The 20,633-nt window shown below is 41.5% G+C and overlaps 1 protein-coding gene and 1 long non-coding RNA gene across 4 annotated transcripts in view; both read right to left on the reverse strand.

Annotated features, from left to right (window-relative positions):
* PLXDC2 (plexin domain containing 2) overlaps nucleotides 1-20,633 on the reverse strand; it is a 403,152-nt gene that overhangs the window by 270,994 nt on the left and 111,525 nt on the right. The gene's annotated exons all lie outside the window — the stretch shown is intronic.
* Nucleotides 12,753-19,213, reverse strand: LOC120398771. The gene is made up of 3 exons (XR_005594692.1): nucleotides 19,136-19,213; nucleotides 16,113-16,272; nucleotides 12,753-12,853 (listed from the first exon to the last, which is right to left on the reverse strand). It is a non-coding gene; the product is annotated as an uncharacterized LOC120398771 (long non-coding RNA).

The following is a 20,633-nucleotide window of genomic DNA, read 5'->3' on the forward strand; positions in this document are numbered from 1 at the left end:
GAGAATTTTTCTGTAGTCTGAGATCCAATAATGTGAATTACTGGTAAAAACTACTTTCCAGTGAAGAATTAATAGCAGCAGCCTGTTGTAATACATCCTACTTCATCTAGCTGCTGAAACACTGGCATATTTGCTACTGAACTTTGAAATTTGGGTAAATCCCCTGGTGAGGCACATACATGAGGAAATGGATTACAGTCATTTGATTTTCTCTTAAAAAAACTAGGAGAGAAATGCTGTAAAGCTTTCAAGGAAACAAATTTAACAGACTGCTATTATCTTCTATGTTTCTTGCCATTATGTTCTGCCAAGCGTTGCTTTCAAACCAAGGGTGCTGACCTATGAAAAAGGGCCATGCCTGTTCTGTCCAAGCTTAAAGAGCATAGGAAGGTTTTTCCTCCCAACTACTGCAGTGAAAAAAAGTGAGGTGTGATATACTGATTCACTCTAAATACACACTTATCCGCATAACAATGATGGAACCAGTAACAAATTAAGACAGTAACTTACTGACCTTTATATAGGGCCAGATTCTGCCCCCTTACATTGAGAACTACCTTGAGCAAATCTACTGGCACTGCACCCTGTAGGCTAGTAAGGGCAAAATTCGTTCTTTAATTATAGCCTTTTCCAGTGCATTCACAATGTATTTCTTACTGCCCTGTTGAAATAGAAGTAATATGTTATATAAAAGAGTTTCAAATGTTTGGATAACTTCAAATTAATAGCTCCTCCGTGTTTATTTGTAAAAGGTCTTCTGACTCTGATTAACCTTCCAACTGTCACAGGGGAAAAGACACTTCAGTCTTGTAATGGTCCCTTAATATTAGTAAAATCAGTAAAGAAATAACTCAATGAGTTGAATTCATGGCTTTGCATTAATGCACTTCATAATAGCAGAATTATTTTCCCAGTTTCAAGTACATCATAAAATAGTTTTATCTTATGACTATGCTTTAATATTTTATTTGTATCCTAACAGTGTTGCTTGCACTGCTGTATACTAGGGCTGCTGCTGTTTCCATTCTAGTCCCCTACCTGCACAAGATCATAACTCAACCAAATAATGTACTTCTGTCTGAAATGGCACACAGCAGGGCTCAACCTAACAGCATTTCTTTTTTTTTTTTAAATAAACTAACTTTGCAAACAAGCCATTCACTTCGGTTTCAGTAACAGCAGTGCCTGCTAGTATTATGAGGTCTTTCACTCTAGGAATTAAAAGAAAATTCTCTTTAAATAAAAAATATATATAATTTTCAGCACCCAAAAGGAAATTTATAAAAGAAATTGTGCAGGCCTGTAATACTGATTAATTGACATAGACCATGGCACCTCTTAAATAAGAAACACACACAAAAAAGAAGTCTATTGTATCCACAGCAAACGTATTCATTTGAAACAGAACTATTATGATAAATGGTACTATTGACTGGGAAAGTGACTTTTTAAAAAGTTGGTTCCAATATCCTGTATAGGAAAGTACACCTCTACCTCGATAGAATGCTGTCCTCTGGAGCCAAAAAATCTTATCGCATTATAGGTGAAACTGCATTATATCGAACTTAATTTGATCCACTGGAGTGCACAGCCCTGCCCCCTCGGAGCGCTGCTTTACCACGTTATATCTGAATTTGTGTTATAACAGGTGGCGTTATAAAGGGGTAGAGGTGTAGGTGGTTTTTCAAGAGAGAGAGAGAGAAATACAAAAAGGATTTGTCATTATTTCAATATACTTCCTAGGACTTCTAAGTACACTTAGGATAGATTTGTCATATTTGGGTGTAGAATTATAGAGCAAAATCCATATTTAGTTACCTAAAAACCACGTGGCCTGATTTTCAGATGTGCTGAGCATGTGCAGCTCATTTAAAGTTAAAGTTGTGGGTGCTCAGAAACTCAAAATCAGGCCATTCTTGTGGGGTCACTCAATAAGGATTTGGGTTCCTAAATTTAAGCAACCAAGTCTGAAAGATAAAAGCCTTAATACTGTCATCCCTTCTTTCTACACTAGTGTGCCATTCTTCACAGTGCTGTCCCTAACCCAGCTCCCATCCACACACAAAAACCTCTAGCCCAAGTTTGCTGCTATCAACCCAGGCTAGCTAGCCCCCAGATAGAACCTTTCCACTCTGCAGTGTGGGTTCAAACCAATCAAATGGGGTCTTTATAGCCCTCCAGTGCCATCCCACAATTCCTCCTGGAATATACATTTTATATATAATTTAAACACTAAGCCAGTGTATATACATTGATAGGTGATGCCTGGTACAGAAGAAGGGAGCCGGTTGATAACTGAAATATATACATTTTGCTAATCAACCGGTTCCCTTCTTCTGTACTAGGCATCACCCATCAGTTTATATACACAGGCTCAGTGTTTAAATCCCATGTTGTGCATGGCCTGCTGTACTGGCAAGCTTTCTATATTTCTACTGCTCTTTCATAGCATTTGAAAGAGAGCGCATCCAGGAAATCATACTCCAAGCATACTGCCAGCTGGCTGGAGGCGGACACCAAGGTTCTGGATAATCACTGGTGTCATTAAGACCCACAATTTGTGGAGATCTACCTGAAATCTGCAAGTCTACAAGGCCACTCCCCAGAAAGCTGGCTGAGGAAGGGATTTCATGGACAGGACCTCAGTTCAGGCAGAAAAATCAAATACCTCCAGATTTCGTATTGTAAGACCAAAGTCCAGAACTCCCCGTTCAGCAAGTCATGGAGAATGTGCACATTCTCTGATGAGCTGGACCAAGCGCTCAGCACTATCCCGAACACAGAGCCCATTTGCATGCTAAACAGAATTTTGACTCCAGGCAGTGCTTGTACTTGACCAGAGCCAGAGACCATAAGAGCAGACACCAGGAAAGCTGGAACCAGAGAGCATAGAGTTGATGCTGCTGACTGAGCCATGGCACACCATTACCTCAGGCTGCAGTCCCAGCACCTCTTCGGGGAGAGACAGGGCAATGGACCAGGGAGGATGTGGCAGAGGAACTAGCATCACTAAGTCAGGTAACATGCGATCCACCATCTTTTTTATTGTTATGGTGATATTACATCACAAAGCTTTGCCTGCTTATAACAAATCTCATTACTATAATAGCAAATGTTACAGGCTGTGGGCAGGCTTTTCATATAAAGCTTCACTGGAGGGTGGAAGAACCTCCATCTTCCCTGCCCTACACTCCTCTCTTCCCCCTTCCTGGCAACATGTGATCCAAGATTAATTCTATGGGGTGGGGCAAGGAAATATAAACATGCAACCCATGATCTATGGTGGCATGCACTGCTGCATGTGAGCAAAACAGGGAGTATCAGTACAAGCCAAGCAATGCCTGTAAATGCAAGGACAGAGGCAGCACAAGCATATACAAGTCTGCATTTTCTCACACTGGCACTAACAGAGCATTTTCGGAGTCAGCCTAGATATTAAGTCTACTGCGTGACCTGTGATGATATTAAGACTAGAGCACTTGCAAAGTCTCTTGGAGTATATCTACACTACAGAGACTATATCATGTAACCTGAATTCTACAGGTTTGGTATCCAGCTGCTGCAGGCAGAAGTAGGGTTGCAAAGACACATCTGTGGTGGGTTTATGCTGCTGCATGCTAGTTCAGCACCCAGTTTATGTTGGACTGAATTTTAGTGCACTCCTGAGTTATAATGCAGGAGACAAGTTTAGAGGACCAGTTGCAGCTCCTTTGACAATTGCATCATGAGACCTAAATACCGGTTTCACTGATGGGAGTTCTCATTAATTAACTTTAACAAGACCAGGCTTTGGCATCCATGTACCTTTCTGATCTAATGAAATGAATGCTTTAAAGACCTGATAGTCCCAAGATACCAGCTGGTAAATACAGATAGATATTCTGAGCCTGACTCACGAAGGTCATACACCAAGTTTTGAGCTGATGTAGTTCCACAGGCTTCAGAGGTGTTCTACTATTTTAAAACTAGTGATTCTGGCCCTTGGTTTAAAAACTGCAATTAGTACTTGCAGAAAAACAACTTAGTTTTAACTATTGACCATGTTTTTATGGTTGAAAATGTCAATATTTCAGTCTTAACAGAAATGGTTGTTCTGTTTTTTCTCTCTTTTCTGACACAACATTTTAACATAAGTCTGAAGCATCTTGTTGAATTACATCATTAGCTCCAAATTCACTTAGCATCTGATTTCTTGAATCCTCTCTTTAAAAAATAGTATCAGTTGCTAGTTTCCTTTGCTGAGCTCAATGAAATTTGAATAAATTGCCACGAGTTTGATGAACAGTACCTGGAATGTTTGCTTTCACATTTAAAGGAAAAAAGACAGTAACCTGATTTGCTTTCTTCTACATATATTTAAAACACACACACACCTCCCACGAAACCTCATTCTCAGTGATTGTTTCTTCTACAGTGGTTATGAATTCTCTTAAAAAAAAAAGACACATTTGTGCAAAAGCACTGGATTAACAGCATTAGAAACTGAGGCCCTTTATACTTGTCTATATGTATCTTAAGTCTGACCTGGAGGGCACAGATTTAGAGCTGAAAGGTAATTCAGTCTGTAATCATTTAATTCTTGGCCACTTGGTTGAGTTTGACAAAAAGGGTGCAATGTTGGGTTTTGCCATGTCCATTAGGAATGCTAGCAACTAAAACCACCAACTCATTTCACATAAAACCAATTAACAGCCACTAACAAGATGGCAGTGACTTTTGATTGCTACTATCCCAGGGCAGATTCAAATGGTATATCTCCTGAGAAAGCCAGTCTGCCTGGTAAGGAATTCATCCATTGAAGATATGAGGACATGACCCTCCTTACATAATTAAACCATGCAATGTTACATGCTTATTCTCTCTGACTTCACTTTGCCACCCAAAATTTCCTCAAAATCTGATCCTGGTCTAATGTGGGAGCAAGCCACTATGTCAAACCCCTAAAGTTTGATGTTGACAATAGGGAAATGGCAGCAGGCACCTTTCTTTCAATTCTAATTCTGCCCTCCACTGGGAAATTCTGAGGATAATGAAAGTGAGTGAGAAAAGTGGTGAGATTACCACATTCTTGCGGATCAGGAGCAAATAGGGTCAGAGACTGAGTTGAGATTTGCTGGGGGAGAATTAAAAAGATACAGAGAGACTAGGAGTTGTTCTGGAAAGCAAATGTATCATTTGCACTTGCATGGTGGAGAAATTGGAACCTGCTGGTGGTCGTCAAGAAGATGCTAGAGACTGACTTACTGTCAGAGGACTAAGACCATTAAAGATAAAAATCAAGCAGGGGATAAAAACAAAACAAAACCTTTTTAAAATGCAATAACTCTTTCACATCCTCTTTACAGATCATTATGCAGCAAAAATGGGCTCAAGTCTAATATTTAAAACATAATAATAGGAGATATACCTATCTCCTAGAACTGGAAAGAACCTTAAAAGGTCATCAAGTCCAGCCCCCTGCCTTCACTAGCAGAACCAAGTACTGATTTTTGCCCCAGATCCCTAAGTGGCCCCCTCAAGGATTAAACTCACAACCCTGGGTTTAGCAGGCCAATGCTCAAACCACTGATCTATCCCTCCCCCAAAAACATTTTGCATGTCACCTTTAGGTCAGATGGTGTTTGCTGAATACACCTTTCTGTAAAAGAAGAGGGCCTTGTGAGCAACACCTTGCAGCAAACCATTTTATCACTTCTCATTATTCAGACACCAGCTACATCTATTGAGATGGAACAATTCATATATTTTAAGAAAAAAAACTTAGCATTGTTTTCATTCTGCCCCTCAGTCACTCGTGTTCAGTAGGCATTAGGTCTCCCTAGTGTTACCCAATTGCTGTGTTAAGTGGCAGTTTAAGTTGGCACTTACATTTTTAGAGTGTCTCTCTAAACCTCACCCTGTGTACTCCCAGAAGATATGCAGATACAACTGCAGTTAGATATGCAAACGCCTCTGAGAAAAGCTAGGGATGGAGCAGCTGCCAGCCCTAATTCTTAACTTTGAACATTACATATGAACTAATATCCCATGCACCCTTGAATAAATCTCGATCATAACACTACTTACTGTAGCAGACTAGTACATGGACATTTCCTACCATCATTTCAGTGGATCTGAACCTACCTTACTTTTAAAAAAAGTCTAACATACAATTGTCCTGAGTCATTTATTGTTTTAGAATACCTGTCTCATAGAAATAGAAAACAAACACTACAGTTTTAATCATGATTGTTTGATATATACTAAGCCATACTGTATATCCCACAAAAAGTTTTTTTCCTTAAACCGTGTAAATACTGTAGTCATTCATTAGAAAAAAAAATGTCACAGCAGCGTGCAATTTAAAAGTGTTCATGAATTCTTCGCTTATGCTAAGCTCTCATTTGGGAGACTATGTAACTTGTGGACACTGCTCTCTACAGCTCAGAAATTTTCTCTGGTCTACTTTTAAAGACTGACCTGGACATGAACCCAACCTAAGTATAAATGACCTGAGTCATTTTCAGCCCCAACCCAAACTCGACACTGCCCATGAATCTGTGTCAGGGCTGCCACTGCCTTGTTCTTGGGGCTCAGCCCGGAAGGGGGCTTCCCACTCTCCATGGACCATGCTTGAAATCTGTCTCCAGCCATCTCCTGCCTGGAGGGTTGGCATGTCAGCTGCGTGCCCCATTCCTGCTAGCCATTGCTGCCTCTCTGCGCTATCCATGCTGTGGAATGAAAGCTGCTGCAATTCATCAGCAGACTCACTCCAAAGTGCACACAGAGTGCAGCGAGGTAACGGCACTCAGTAGAAGTGGGGCATGCAGCTGCCATCATGACAACTCCATTGGCAGGAGGAGGTGGTTATCAGAAATGACTTGACCCAAGCCTGAGAGAGTCAGGTTGTTTCCCCGGGAACCTGACACCTTTAATATTTTGGCCATTAGTGATCTGGATTCAGAGTATGTAAAAACTAAAGCATAAAGCTCTGAGATGAGGACCACGGTCAACAACTGTACAGCTCCGGCATACCATAAGGAGACAGAGCTTTTTAGGGGCTGATACACAACATTAGAATGAACTCCTGCATGCTTCACTATGTTCCATTCCAAGTGGAAGGTGCACTTCTTTGACCTTGTCTTCACTAATACACAGAGCACAGCACAAATAATGTGTTGTTTAAAAACAAACATCTTGCCACTAGGGAGGAAGGAAGAAACAAGTCATGACAAATGTTAGTCATATTGCTTAAGATGCTTCTACATGGCACTGAGATACCATGGTGATGGGCATGGAATAAGAACCGGAACAGAGCAGCCAGTGTATAGTGCAGTGGTTCTGAGCCTGGGATCCGGGGCCCACTGGGGAGCCGTGAGCAGGTTTCAGGGAGTCCGCCAAGCAGGGCTGGCATTAGACCTGCTGGGGCCCAGGGCAGAAAGCCAAAGTCCCACCACTTGGGGCTGAAGCCGAAGCCTGAGCAATTTAGCTTCGCAGGGAGCCCTATGGCGTGGGGCCTCGGGCAATTGCTCTCGGGGCCAGTGCAAGGATGTTTCGCACCCTAGGCGAAACTTCCACCTTGCGCCCTCCCCCACCCGCACCCCACCCTGAGGCGTGCCCCCATCCCCGTGGCAGCTCCCCCCCTCCGCCCTGAGGCATCCCCCCTGTGGCAGCTCCCCACCCCCCACACTGAGGCACCCCCCCAACCCAGCTCACCCCTGCCCCGCCTCCTCCCCCCCCTTACTTGCTGCAGGCGGCCCTCCTCGCGCTCCCCTGCCCCAGCTCTCTCCGCCTAAATGCCGGTGGCTACTGGGGCTGCTGAAGATCTGGCCGCCGCGGTCGCTGCCGAAGAAAATGGCGCCCCCCAAATCCTAGCACCCTAGGCGACTGCCTAGGTCGCCTAAATGGTTGCACCGGCCCTGATTGCTCTGCTTGCTACCCGCTAATGCTGGCCGTGGCTTTCATATGCAGAAAAACAGTTATTTTGGCACAGGTGGGCTGTGGAGTTTTCAATAGCATGCTGTGGGGGCCTCAGAAAGGAAAAGGTTGAGAACCCCTTGTATAGTGTACTACAGTGAACATACTAGTATCTAGTTTTCCAGAATGTTAGTAAAGTTAAAAAACACTGTAGAAACTAACAGAATAACGAATGTTGGTGAACACGGTAGACAACCAAATATATTCAGCTCACCTGCTCTAGTCCCAAAGCAGAAATTCTACACCATAAAACATTAAATAAAAGGTACACCATAAAAATAAACTTAATTTCTCTTTATGGGCTAGAAGTAACTTTGCTTTCCTGTTATCACTAATGTAGGCTACTCAGCACTAAGGATTAGTGCTGTGGAATACCTTCAGCAACCATCATTTACTTTTCTCCTAAGTTATTTATTACTAATCACTGTACTTGCAGCAAGTATCCATTTCAGTGCCCATTTTGGAACATGTTTCTGTGAGGGCTGCCAGATGTTCTGAGCCGAAGACAAAAAACTCTCTCTGGATCTACAAGGTTGTCTTTCAACCTGATTGTTTAATCATGGCTTTAACTGGTCATTTGATCTTGCTAAGATCCAGAGTTTTTCCACCTGTCTGTCTAATGTGTGGGTCGTATAGACAAGACTACAAGTCAAAACAGCAATAATACATGGAACCAGGTTTTGAAAAGAGCTCAGATTCCATTTAGACACCAAAATATGTGGCCAGACTTTCTTAGGAGCTTATGTAAAATCTGGTCATAAGTATCCCTATGGAGGGGTGCTGATGCTCAGAATGTGAAAACCTGGTCCCAAGCTCTTTAAAATATGTTGGCCCTTAGGGTCTTTTTAATCAGACTAGATGCAAGAAACAATGTCTTAAGTGTCTGAAACATCCCATGGGGGAGATCTGTGTTATAATAGCCCCAAGCTATACTGAAGTTTCTCCTTGTAGAATTTTGATTACCTTTGATCAACCTGGTGTGTCCATTCCCCCCCCCCCCCCCCCGCCGCTTTTTCAGTACTCTTGTGTTGCAGGCACATACAATTCTGTAGTGTACTTACTGATAACTAACACAGATCTTCCACTGTACCAAAAAAAATGGATTTCTTTAGGCTGTTTCTTTTATTCTGTTGACATTTTAACTGTCAGCGATTGAAAGTTGTCAGCTAGCCTCTTCTATGACCTCCATCCAAATGGATGCGTTCTTCCCTTGGAATCCTGTAAACTGCTGTACACCCTTCTACATGGTGCTGAGTGCCTTTAACGTCCAATGAGATCAATGAGAGTTAAAGGCCCTAAAAGCATCTGCAGAATCTAGTCCTTTAAATGATCCCGGGCTAATCAGAAATAGATTATAATGTTTTAGTTTAGTTTTTGGTAGCAAGAGGCATGAGATATCACAGAGTGTAGTCAGCCAATAAGTCTGTCTAATTCTTCTCATTGCCCAACCCTTAGGAAGTGAGGACTACCCAGTGGGGTTATGACACACTTCTCTAATCTCTAAGTGGCATTTATTAGCAGTGAGACTTGCTTTTTCACAGATCTCCAGGAAAGTACATGAAACTGCCTTCAATTTGATAGGAATCTTTATGGCTGGTTTCTAATATAATCCCAATTCCTTCAATTTCCTATCAAATATACTGCATAGTCCATTTTTGGCTCTCCCTTCAGAACTGCCACTGGGAGATGGAAAATGGCTGGAAAGCTTTTAAAACAAGAAAATGGTAACAGTTAATAGCAAGCTACTTTAAAATGTGCAAAGGCTCAGTTCCATCAACCCTGGTAAATGATAATCTCAATGAGCAATGCATGACCAAAGTCTGTCATCTAGAAAAAAGCACATATCACCTTTATTACTGCCTTCTCTTCCAAGTAAACAAGCCATTGGAATAATTCATTCTCCGAGGACAGTTTTGTAGGATTTAATACATCTAAAAGAGCAAGGCATTACTTTTTCTACTTAAAGAAATTCCTCAAATGGCTGGAATGAGGCCAGGGAAGCAAAAATATGAACTGTGCTCACTGTGTTCAAAAGTATTACAAATTCAGCAAAGCCGATAGGAAACTAGCAACACAGGCAGGTTTGTCTTCTCTAATATTTCACAAACACAGCATAGTGATCTGGTTTTGGATGGATCCTGAGCACTGGAATAAAGCTATTAAACTAATCTAATACCTACTGGAAAAAATAAGTTTTAACATTTATGAATAGGGTTGTCTAAATTGATCTTAATATGTTAAACAGCTATGAGCAGGAGAATGATGGGTGTATCTTATTTTGTCAAGTCCCTTTGTGCAAAAGGCTATAAAGGGAACATCACCACGTTCCTTACACAGCATATTCAATTAAGCCACAGTATACCTGATATAGTGTGTCATGGTTACAGGGTGAGATGAGTTTTAGATCCCTTTTTGTCCCTCTCAAGTGCACCCCTCAGGTGCCAAAGATTCCTTTGAATCTCCTAAGGGTGGAATCTGCGGTCCAACCACTCCTGGACTGGATCTCTGGGTGCCAGTCCCCCGATTTCAGAACCATGTAAACAATACAGGCCCAACTGTACTTGGCAACGAAAGAAAACTTCTGTCTAGGTCTCTGAGTAGTGGCTGATTAAAGTGGCTCAAAACAGTTTTATGTAAACAAATGTATTTAACCCATAAATGTTTTACATGTTTTTATAATAGGGAAAATGCAGTAGAACTTGCCAAGAGCGACCACTTATGGGAGTTAATGTGGTGTTTAGATGTTGCTTGTGATTATTAGTACTGGGAGCACTGGCTGTTGGGAAACAGGAAAGATGGGGGAGGAGTTGAGGAGGCTGAGCGAGAGTTACAAGGGGTGCAGCAGCAGCTTGGTAAAGAGGTTTCCACTTTATTTTTAAAGTCCTACTGAAGTTTGTTGTATCAACCAGGCAAGGTACTAACAGTTAACAAAAGTGGTCATTTGTAAGAGGTGGTCTCTCTTCAAAGGTTTGCACACAGGAGAGTGGAGGTTGCTGGCAGGGTGCCCAGCTCTGAAGGCAGTGCCATCACCAGCAGCAGTGCAGAAGTGAGGGTGGCATGGTATGGTACACTAGACCCCTATTGATAAGTGAATATCGGTTTCTCCTACAGGTTTGATTTTATGGATGGAAGTAAGCAAATGTGTTTGCTGGTCACAGATGACAGGTCATCGCTCTTTAGAATTAAATTATAGGGGAAATCATCCCATGGCCTCTGCAAATAGTTGCTTGTGGTCTCTCTTCAAAGGGGATCGCTAAGGCAGGTTTTACTATAAGTGCAGTCAAATAAGGAAAAAAATAGAGAAAACAATTTTTATAAACCCCAACTCATTAGGGTAATGGATTCTGGAAACATGTCAGAGATAGCCCTTGGGGGGGAAAAAGTTAAAACATGAAACAATAGAAACCATTAACTGCCAGCAATGACCACTCCATGACCAAAGATTAATGCTGTGCTCAATTATTATGCTGATAAAAAGAATTCATCTCTCTTCTGACAAGGCTTAAAAACGTGACAATGTGTAGATGTGGCAAATCCTTGAAAATCCATGTACTCTTTTTTGATGAAAAAAGGCAGATGTGTTGTGCAGCCTTTGCAATATAATGGTTGATATAACATTTATACTGTGCATATTTAGAACTAGAAATTGTCAGTGCCCCGAACCTTTTTTATGAGTACTATGAACTGTGGGCACAAATTTAAGTAGTTATTTGCCCAACCACTTTATTACAGGAACAAATCTGATAGCTACACATCAAACTAAAGTTGAGTGAATAATGAAAAAAAGGTTCTATGAATATTTAGTTAAATTTTTAAACAAATCTACTTCAACTACATTAGCACCTTGCATCTTGTTTTCCATAAACATTTTAAAGAAATCCAATTCACTTGTACAAATGTTGGCAGAATTTGAGTTTAGTATTATTGCCAGAAGCGTATGTATGGTCATCTAATCAGGAAACGAAAGCAATAACATGCAATTTAGCTGACCTAATACACAGTTTGGTTTTGGAATATGTGCTATTGACCTCCAGATTAAAACAACATTTACTGAATAATTTTGAAAAACAATAAATAAATTTGGAGAAAATTGCAATAAGCTGGCAGATATTATGTGAGCAGAAAATGAAAGGCAAAGTTGATCAACTTTTGTCACAGAGAATATTAGCTACCAAAATTGCACAAGATATTCATTTGTGCACATAAATGAACAGGGAAGCAAGACTTCAACTCAGCTGAAGATTTGGCCCTTTGTGTTTGCTGATCTCATTAGATGTCTTTGGCTCTTATGTCCACCCTGTACAGTCTTGGATGCATAAACCATAGAGACAGAATAATTTTAGAGATAATGTTAAGCTCTTATGACAAGAAAAATGCACCATACACCAACAAAAAATAGCCCTTTCTGCATCTAACTGCCAACCACATTTAATATGCCACTTTATTAACATAAATAGTATAGTATTCGTACTGTAGTGTAGTCAATAGACCAATTAAGTACTGCTGAACAAGGATTTTCTTAAATAAAGTAGATGTTTAATACTATAAATTTTAATACTGGTTAAGATGACTACATATAAATAATCAGCAAAACCTAACAAGAAGTTGAAGTTGTCTTGGGTTTTGTGAAGCATTTCGAATTTTGGAAAGTTTAAATTGTTCTATAAACCCATTTAGAAATGTTAGAACATCTGGAAAAAGTATTTTCTACAACAAGATTTTTCAGAATCTAGCCATATGAAGCCATGGAAAACAAAGTTTAAAATCTCAGATTAACAATCCCTTTTTCTAGATCGTCTCCAAGAGTTTGAGGCTTTATGCTGCTCTTTGGGACACGGCACTTCAGACAGGAACTTGGAAGAGATTTTCCTTGTAATTTCCAGGATAACTTAATTAGCTGAAAGTGGTAAGAAGGAAAAAGAAGATCTGTATGCCTCATGCAGACAAAAAAAACTTGCTGGTCTAATACATTAGAGAATGTGAAATTATGATCCCTGTAGTGCTGCCAAGTTTAGTGAGACCCATGGATGATCTGTGTTTAAACACTGGTCACATGAAATAACCCTTGGATTCTGTGAACATTAAATATTGTGTGTACATACACATTTATCTACAGGGTATAACGGAGTGTATGGTATATAGATTTAAGCACATGAATAAATCCCATTGACTTGAATGGGAATTAAAACCTCCTTACAATTAAACACCTGTTTTCCTGAATCAGGCCCTTTATCAACATGAATGTGAGGTGGCTTCTTTACTCACAAACTGCAAAGCCAAGAAGTGAGTCATGCAGGTCACCCCAAATCGGCACCAATGAAACCTAGCGCCACTCCTCACCACCATGTATATGTATTTTATAGAACAGCTTCTTTAGGAATGTTGGGGGAGGGGAGCTAGGTTTATACTGCGGAAATGTTTTCCTCTCTTTACCAACCTTTTGAAGCACTGTCAGTAAAGAACAATAAAAAGGGCAGAGCACTGCTGCATGACCCGAACTCAGTGAGGCAGAGCAAGACTGAGGAACTGCTGCTTCCTGAGTGCAAAGGCAGAGCAGAGAGGCAGGTGCCAAAAATCCAGCCCTGTCATCAGCTACTACTACTGTTGCTGCTGCCTTTTAAATGGAGAGCTGAGAAAAACCCATCAGTTCAGACTGGTGGGCTGAGAATAAAGAGGCATAAGAAATTGCTGTCAGTGTTTTTTTAAACTAACCACCCAAGGCACATTTTATACAAAATGACAAGCTCAAAAATAAAGTAACTTCCACCCTCCCTTTTTATTATGTGGTCTAGTTCAAGAGTGCTGAGATCGCAACCCTATTCCTGTAACATTCAATATAAAATGCAAGGTGCTTTAGTGAGATATCAGTGAATTTATAAAACTCAGTTTGTCAATAATGAAAACATCCTTCTAGATCAACTTTAGTGCTAAGGGTACTTTGTCTTCCTATAGATAAAATCACGATGATGTACTACACATAGGCTTGTCTGACAAAGGCTGACCACCTAGCTGAATTTTATCTGCCTTCTGCCTCATATGGTACGAGTACATTTCAAGCTGGGGGTGTGATTCCCAGCTCCAGGAGACATACCCATGCTAGCTTTCATCCAACTAGCGTGCTAAAAACAGTGTAGCTGAGGCATCATGACCAATAGGAGAGGCTAGCCGCTCCAAGTATGTACCCATCCAAGACCGTAGGCATGTACTCAGACAGGTAGCCCCTCCTGCCACTCACATTGCTGCAGCTGCAGCCTGTTTATAATGAACTAGCTCAATATGAGCATGAATACGTCCCCTCAAGCTAAGAATCGTACCCCCAGCTTGAAATTTAGACAAACCCATACTTTTTTATATCTATACTACACCACTGGTTTCTCTCTTTGGATTATTACTTTCCCCCTTTCCCTGAACCTACTCTACCTTGTGGCCTTGGTGCTCCCCTTCATAACTAGAGCCCTGCATGACTATAAAATTTGTATCTGCATCTGATCTGCAAAAAATGGTCCACGGTTATAAAGTGGATATCTGCAGATTTGCAGGGCTCTATTCATAACTATACTAGTCCATCAATTGTCCGGAATTCTCCTCAGGTGATCTGCCCTTTACCATGTGGTTCTTCTTCCAAATGTTTTATTTAACATATGTATGTATTTCAGCAAAAAGCAGTGGGGAGAGCCTCTACAATGGTATATTATTCACTAACAGCATGAAAAAGCTAGTGCCAAAGTGCTTTCAGAAAGACAGTATCAAGTTAATACATTTCTTGCTGGGTGATGGTTCTCTGAAATGGATTTTAAACTTTTTAGGAGATGAATTTTGAATACATGAAAAGTTGAGAAGACTGACTAGAAAATGCAAGTTTAAAACTTCATTCATTTTATCTGTAACCCTATTCAAACAATACGGTTAGAGCTTATTTATTTATTTACTATATTCTAGAAAGCACAATGGGAAAAGTGTATTTCTTTCATGTATCAGGAGTTTTTTTTAAAAAAGGATTTATTTACTTTTTTGTGGTGGGAGACAGCAAAGGAGGGGAGTTCAGGAAAAAAAGCACTTTTGGACATGAATGAAGTATGGGAAATATCAGCTCATGATATTTTTATTTATTTATGTGTTTCAATTAGGAGCTCGTAAAACAGGGAGTTAAAATAGAAACTGTTTTGCAACCTTCATTGTACTAGCTTTCATTTATCATTAGAAATGTATTTAATATTTATTTATACCTTTCTTGGTAACAACAATAATATTATACATAAACCACTTGTTTTTAAAAGAAAATTTGCATGCAGATTTTTTCCTAGAACATCTCAAACAAGCAAAAAACCTGAAGTGCGTCTTTTCTCTCCATTTTAGAACACAGAGCAAACAATTTAATCAGGCTTTGGTAGTAATTGTGTATTACATTGCCCAGCCATTATGAAAACACTGTAGCACAAAAAGAGAATTCCACCTGCTGATGCTTCGATTAAGGAGATAGTCACATCTCTCCTACCCCTAGGGTGATTTACTAACAATATATTACTACAGACAAAGTGCTGTCCTTTAGCTATTTACTCTTTTCAAAGAAAATTTACAATTAAAAGGAAAATTAGACTTATTAAAACTTTTCTTCCCTACTGAGACCACTCAATCTGTATCCAAATGGAGCAACTGTGGATACTGTAAAGCTGACAAACAAGTAAAAATCTCTGAGGAGATACTTTTAGCAAGCCTAATTCCCATTAATAAAGTGAAGGCTTATGACTGAATTATGCAATATAACAAGAGATCCTTCATCTAGGAGTAGAAATACATGTTGTAATTCAAATGCAAAGATGAACCAATTGAGGTCAGGTGCTGCTTCCCAATCCTCAGGTCTAGTGGTTGGAGTGGAGGTCAAAGCCAGATGTAGGGTCAGGACTGGGCTGGGGGTAGTGCTGGAATCGAGATCTAGGGACAGGCCAGGGTCAGAACCGAGATCAGAGACAATGGTGGAGCTGGTCAGTAACAGGGCGGGAGCAAGGTCAGGGTGGAGGCAAGGCTGGAGCAGGAAGTGGATCGGGAGCAGACTAGGAGTCTACAGTCAGCTATGCTGCAAGGCTGCAGAAGGGCTCCTGGCTGCGTAGAACTGTTGTACAGACTGATCTGCAGCTGTGGCAGGGCTGGGGAAGTACCTGAACTTGGGGGTCATCTGACCCAGGCTCCACTCCAGGATAGCCTACTGCCGCATGTCTGACTGCTGACTCACCACGACTCTGTTGGAGCAGCAGCTGAGCGAGCAGCCCTGCTTTGGTTGCAGGTTTTCTTCACAATTGACCAGTGTATCGGTCCCTGCTGTAATGTATAAGGAGTGTTCTAAGCAAGACACAAGATGTAATTCTTCCACTCTACTCTGCAATGATTAGGCCTCAACTGTGTCCAGTTCTGGGCACCACATTTCAGGAAAGATGTGGACAAATTCAAGAAAGTCCAGAGGAGAGCAACAAAAATGATTAAAGGTCTAAAAAACATGACCTATGAGGAAAGATTGAAAATATTGAGCTTGATTAGTCTGGAGAAGAGAAGCTTCTGGGGGGGGGGGGTGGAACATGATAATAGTTTTCAAGTACATACAAAGTTGTTACAAGGAGGAGGGAGAAAATAATGTTCTTGTTAACCTCTGAGAGCAGGACAGGAAGCAATGGGCTTAAAATTGCAGACTCCTTGCCCACCCTGGCCCATGCCACTCCTGGAAGCGGCCAGCGCAGCCTCGCGGCCCTGGGAGCAAGGGGACAGGGGTCTCCCTCCACACTGCTTCTGCCTGCAAGTACCGCCCCCACAGCTCCCATTGGCCAGGAGAGCTGCAGGGGTGGTGTTTGCAGAGAGGGGCAACGCATAGCGCCCCAGTGCATTGGCCCCTTCCGGGAGTGGTGTGGGGCCGAGGTAGGGAGGGAGCCTGCTTTACCCTTGCTGCGCCCACTGCCGACCGGGAGCCGCTGGAGGTAAGTGCTGCCCGGTGGGAGGTTGTACCCCATATCCCCTCCTGGACCCCAGGCCCCACCCTGAGCCCCCTCCCAGAGCCAGCACCCCAAAGCCCCTCCTGCACCCCAACAGTCGTCCCATCCTAGAGCACCCTCCTGCACCCAAACTCTCTCCCAGAGCCTGCAACCTGCACCCCCTCCTGCAGCCCAACACTCTGCCCCTGCCTGGAGCCCCCTCCTGCACCCAAACTCCCATGTAGAGCTTGCGCCCCACACTCCCTCCTGAACCCCAACCCCCTACCCCAGCCTGGGGAAAGTGAGTGAGGGTGGGGGAGAGCGGGTGATGGGCAGGGTGAGCAGGGTGGGGCTTTGGGGAAGGGATGGGGTATATCCTAGATTGCCCTTAGATTCAAAAAAGTGATTTTAGGCGTAAAATGGTTGGAGACCACTGGTCTAGATAATACTTGGTCCTGCCTTGAGGGAAGGGGACTGGACTAGAAGACCTCTCAAGGTCCCTTCCAGTCATACGAGTCCATTATTCTATTTTTAGCCCCACTAGCTCAGATCAGTTGACCTGGGCTCAGACTTGCTGCTGCAGGTTGTGTGGGGGTTGTTTTTGTTTTTGCAGTGTAACTATACTTTTGGAGGCTGCCAGATTTCTAAAATCCTTTATGATATTTAATACTCCAATGCCTTTATGATGTCAAGATCAGGGCCAGCTCCAGAGGTTTTGCCTCCCCAAGCAGCCAAAAAAAAAAAAAAAAAAGCTGTGATCGCGATCTGCGGCAATTCAGCAGGAGGTCCTTCGCTCCGAGCAGGAGTGAGGGACCCTCCGCTGAATTGCTGCCGAATACCTGAACGTGCCGCCCCTCTCCAAAGTGGCCGCCGCAAGCACATAGTTGCTAAGCTGGTGCCTGGAGCCGGCCCTGGTCAAGATTAAGATTTTGGAGCAGTAAAAAGCTATATAATTACACACTCACTCTAGAACATCTGTGGAATAGTTAATTACTATTGTTGATTGGGGCATTCTAAGTTCTAAAGTATAGTGTTAGGTCTGAGAAGGATGTTCTGTCTAGACATGCTAAAAGAGAAAAGTTCATGCATGAATCTATTAAAATCAACACTTGAATTCTAGAGCACCATTAAACTGACTGTGCTGACAGCAGCTTATCATTTTAACTGTGAAATAGTTTAAGCACAAGGGTTTAACGCAGGGGTCGGCAACCTTTCAGAAGTGCTGTGCCGAGTCTTCATTTATTTTCTCTAATTTAAGGTTTCGCGTGCCAGTAATACATTTTAACGTTTTTAGAAGGTCTCTTTCAATAAGTCTATAATATATAACTAAACTATTGTTGTATGTAAAGTAAACAAGGTTTTTAAAATGTTTAAGAAGCTTCATTTAAAATTAAATTAAAATGCAGAGCCCCCCGGACCGGTGGCCAGGACCCGGGCAGTGTGAGTGCCACTGAAAATCAGCTCGCGTGCCGCAGGTTGCCTACCCCTGGTTTAACGTAATATAGACTATTCTAAAAAAGGAAAGTGGGCATAAAAATGTGCCAATCTTTGATCCCTATCCAGCAGCTGGCTGTACAATGACAGATCTTTGCAATAGATGGTAAAATAAAACAGGTTGCATGGCTCCCAAATTAAGACTAATTCATGCCTCTTGCAGCATAGAGCCATGAGACCACAGGGGAGACCACAGGATGGCACAGATTGCTTTCCTAGTGTGCAGGTCCCACTCCACCAGTCAATGAAGAGAGGATGTGGGGCCATAGTCTCTCTCCTTCCTGGATAATTTGTTCCTTTGAGGGAGTTTGCTTTATTTAAAGTAATCTCCATTTTTTAAGGGGAAAACAAGTTTAAAAAAATCATTCAATAATAGTCCACAGCTAATGAAGGGCTATTTATAAAACAGAAAAGAAAAACTGAACTGGGCTTGAAAGAACAATTACAAAAGGACTAAGTAGTTCTTTCTATACAGGAATAACGAACTAAAAGTTATGCTGAATTATAAAAAGAGATGGTCCAAAAATGGGGAGGCAGGACAGTGGAATCATCCATTTTTCTTCAAAATTTCCTGAGCAGCTCTAATTATAAGCAATAACCATTTCTCTATTTAAAAATCATTAAATGGGTTTCTCTTATCCAGCCATCACAACTTCTATCATGGGAACTGGAAATATTATTCTTTGATAACCTCAGCAGTCAAATCCAGAGTCAAACCTGCTACTCACTCCGCAGATGAACAATTTTGCCTTTTAGCTACTGAGTCTTTCAGCCTGGGACTTCACTGCAGTTCCAGTCAAACGATCCATCCCAACTACTCAAATGACATGTGTTCTTCTTTCAGGAAAACTTCTAGAATATGCGTTTTAGAAGTTTCCTTGACAACTATTAGATCATTACAACATTCTCTGGCACATGCCAATTAAACTTCTGTTACTACAAATCAGAAGGTGGACAAAGTCACCTAGTTATTGCATCTGTTGGCACCTCTATTAATAGAGAAGATCTAGATAGAATGGTTTATTGTTTTCATAAAACAATAGGCCCATCATTTATGAAAGTCTAAGTCCAAAATGTTCAGAATGGGTGCTTAACAATGTGCACCACAGTTAATACTTAGGCAACTAAATGAGTGGCCCAATTATCAGTAGTGCTGAGTATACATAGCTCCCATTAAAAAGACTTTTTCTTCAGGGGCCTAAACAGTAACTTAAATACTTATGTGCACGTTTCATGATCTGGTCCGAAATGGCATGCCCAGGCCCATCAAAGGAAGCATTGGAAATCAGGGGGTCAGGCTCTCCGTCCTGGATCCACTACTCTTTCCACAAAATCTCTCTTCTATAGAAAAAATAGATGCAACAAAAAGACTTGTGTGCCAGATGATGAAAAAAATGCTTGTGTAATACAATAAATTGTTCCAGAACTGCCCCTCCTTGTGCGGGGCAGTTACTTCCCCTGTAACACTGCCAAGGTTAGCATCTGAAAGCATTGCCTGCCATGTAAATGTCAGGGCATAAAATTAACAATACCAGGTACTCTTTATACATTCTTGCTACTTTTCTCAGCCCTTTTTCAACTTCCACACCATAATTCAAACTAGGAAAAACTTGCCTTGAGGATTACTATTGTGAGATAAATCAACTTGCAGGGGCATGCAGCAGAGAGTGTTTTTAGAACCATGACAATGGTCTTTGCATAGGGAAATGAAGAGGGTCCTGTGTGTGGCCACAAACTTCTAAAGGGCAAAGTCTTGACGAAACTTGATTTTAAAAATCTAGAATCACTATTTAGAAGTGTGTTTACTTTCGGCCAAAATGTGATTTCATTTGTATTGTTGTAAACCTGGGATAACTCCATCAATTTATATAGAATTATTCCAAGAACAGAATGCTGCTCTTTATTTCTAATTCCAGCCTTAAAACATCCATGTGTCATGCCTGTGTTTGTACTGCTTTCTCTGTGGAATAAAGAATAAAAAACAGTCTTAGTGCCAACAATGTTTGTGAGCCAGGTACAGCAAGTACTTATTTAAAACTTTTGTTTCTTACCAGCAAGGAAAACATTAGTAGTTTGAACAAGAAATCCCAATTATGGGCCAGGTTTTGACTGACCCTTGCATGTGTATGAGGAATTGGGTGAGTCTTTCACAAATACATAGAAAATAAACAGGCTTTCCTCTGATTACCAACTCATCCCAACTTCTAGGTGGCACCCTTTGAATCA

Source organism: Mauremys reevesii, linkage group 2 (assembly GCF_016161935.1).
Source record: "Mauremys reevesii isolate NIE-2019 linkage group 2, ASM1616193v1, whole genome shotgun sequence".
In the NCBI taxonomy this organism is placed as follows: Eukaryota; Metazoa; Chordata; order Testudines; family Geoemydidae; genus Mauremys; species Mauremys reevesii.